The sequence below is a fragment of the Mus caroli genome, chromosome 8 (assembly GCF_900094665.2).
Source record: "Mus caroli chromosome 8, CAROLI_EIJ_v1.1, whole genome shotgun sequence".
NCBI lineage: Eukaryota > Metazoa > Chordata > Mammalia > Rodentia > Muridae > Mus > Mus caroli.
The window spans coordinates 17,175,947-17,178,915 of record NC_034577.1 but is presented as its reverse complement, the minus strand read 5'-3'; positions in this window follow the sequence as shown (position 1 = coordinate 17,178,915).

Sequence of the window (2,969 nt, the reverse complement as noted above, 5' to 3'; positions counted from 1 at the left end):
CACACACACACACACACACACCAAATGCACCACCAACTGGAGACCAAGCGTTTACAAATACATGAGACTGTGGGGAACATTCCTCATTCAAACTACCGAATCCAGTTCCTAGCCCTCAAGACACATGGACAGCTCATGGTGCAAAATGCAGTTTGACCAACTTCAAATTTTCCCATGGTCTTTACACTCTAAAATTCCAGTCTCTATGGGTCTCAAAGCAGTCCCTTAAACTGTGACACCCCCCCCCCCGAAATAAAAGAGCAAATTATATACCCACAGCATAGAATGGTACAGAATATGCATTCCCATTACAAAAGGGAAAAATAGGGGAGTAATGTGAAAAGGTTGGACCAAAACAGGACTGACCCTAGTNAGGCAAACACCAAATCCTTGTTGGCTCTGTCTGTTGTCTGGGGCACAAATCTCTAAGGCTTAGATGNCTTGACCCCTCCAGCTTTCCTTCCTGGAACAGACATTACTCACTTGGGTTGGTTCTGCTCCACGTATGTTTTGCTCTTCTTGGCAAGCATCTCATGGCTCTGGAATTTTAACATCTCTGAGTCTCCAAAACAACCCAGACTTCTCCTTTACAACTTTATGCAATGGCCCTACAGAGACTCTGGCTGTGCTACACATTGCCTGGCCTCAGTAGCTTTCTGAAACTACGGAGAAACAATCTGTGGTGCACTCACTCAGTCTTACATCTTTTTTGTTTCCAAAATCACTACCACATGCATAATACCTCCAAATCTGGATGCTAGTTTAGGATGGGCCCTCACCTCCTTCGACCACAATAGTAGCAGTNTTTGCTTTTGGTTTTGGTTTGGTTTTTATGTCCCTGCCTCCCAAGTACTGGGATTAAAGTTGTTAANTCAGGCACTGGCCTGATTTTTGTTTCTTAATCACAGACATGCAGTCAAAACAGTAAGAGCCTGTTCAACACGATTTCCACTCAGAAGAACAAAATTAGGTGCTTATTTCTGATCTTGTACAGAAAAGAATTCAAGATGGATGGAAGACCTTAATTTAAAACTTGAAACACTGGAACTTCTGAATGAAAATATAGGAGATACTCTCTATGACACTGGGGTGGGTAAAACCTTCTGAACAGTTTTAATGCCTAGGAACTAGTCTCAGGCGTCAACAGGTGGGGCTACATGAAGTTAAAATGTTTTGACACGGCAAGAGAAACTATCAGCAAAGCCAACAGCTTAAATAAGGGAGAAAATCCTTAAACCAGCTAGACTTCAGACAAGGGGCTAGTATGCAGGATTTACAAAGAAGTAGAGAAATTGAATTCCAAGGAAATCAAGCTGCCAATATACACGTTGTCTTTTGAACTGAAGAAACAGGTTTTTGTTTTAAAAAATACAAAACCAATACATATCTCAAAAAATGTCCAATATCCCTAGTCATCAGGAAGATGCACATTAAAACTACTTTGATAGACCCACCTCACCCCAGTCAGAACAGCAATCATCAAGGAATCTTATGACAAATGTTGGAGAGGATGTGGGGAAAGAGGAACCCTTATTCACTGCTAGTGGAGGTGCAAACTAATGAACAACCATTGTGGAAATCAGTTCAGAGACTCTTCAAAAAAAGAAATCCAAATAGTACTCTCTATTGAATGATTCAGTATTCACTTCTGGGCATATACCCAAAGACTTCCACACCCTACCTGCAGATATTTGCACACCCATTTTTTTCTTTGCTGTTTCATTGACTATAGCAAGGAAATAAACCTACATTCCATCAACAAATAAATAGGTAATGGACATCTAATTTTATATATATATATATATATATATATATATATATATATATATATATATATCCATATTATCTCCAAAGAAAAAGGAAATCACAGACTTTTCAAGATACAATATATAGTATTATGTAAGGATACACACTCTCAAAAAGAAAAAAAAAAGCTGCATGTTCTATTTCATGTGTATTCTAGCCCACAGAGCATTGGTGTATACAAATATACAGGTGTATTCTAGCCCATAGAGAGTTAGTGTATACAAATAGACACTTAGGTATAGAGTAACATTTAGAAAGGAGAACAAGAAAGAGTGATACAAAGTAATCAGGATGTATTGCAGGAAAAGGACNGAAGGTCGAGGGAGAGCTAATGCTAATGCAGAGCTAATGCTAATCGNTTTTCTAGCTTTACCTGAGGCCAGCCCGCTCTTCATAGTTCTAGGACAACCTGAGCTATATAGATACCCTATCTCAGAACAAAACAGAAACAAGAATAGAAATTTTAGAAAATAAGAGGGGAGTAGAAATGTAAAAGTGTATGTCCCCAAATAATAATGCCTAAGCTGGATGACAAGACCGTCATTGACTTCCCTTTTTCCTTCTATACTCTTTTCAGATTCACCCACACTAGTGTGTATCTTAATAACAATTTATGCCCAAACGAATTGCTGTGTTTGCAGTTAATATGGACCCCCATGAGGAACACTTATAAATGGCGCAAGCGCTATATTTCAATTCAAGGACATTGTAAGGGGCTCACATATAGAATATGAGTGTGCCATTGCTGTTTAGTTAAGTCAGACACTTCTTTCTTGGGGTCTTTTCCTAGCTTTAGCTTCTCCCACAAGAGGCATGGATACCGAAACAAACAAACAAAGCCAGAACACGTCTTTAGCCGTCGGTTGGCATATTTCATTCCAGGTTTTACATGGTGTCCAAAAGCACAGAGCAGCTCTTAGATTCTGACAGCAGAACCGGCGCTGGCACTCCTCGCATACAGTACTGGCTGTGAGTTCCACAGCTACTGCCCACAGCAGTCCACCTCCGTCTGCATCTCGGGCTCTAAATCAGACTATTNTCAGACTAGGAGAGCAGATAAGATCTCTCAGGCTAACCCACCGGGAGGTAACCCTGACCTCCTAGCTCCCCTCGGCCCAGAGATTCCCCGCCCCGGCACCCGCTAGCCCCGCCCCGTAGCCTGG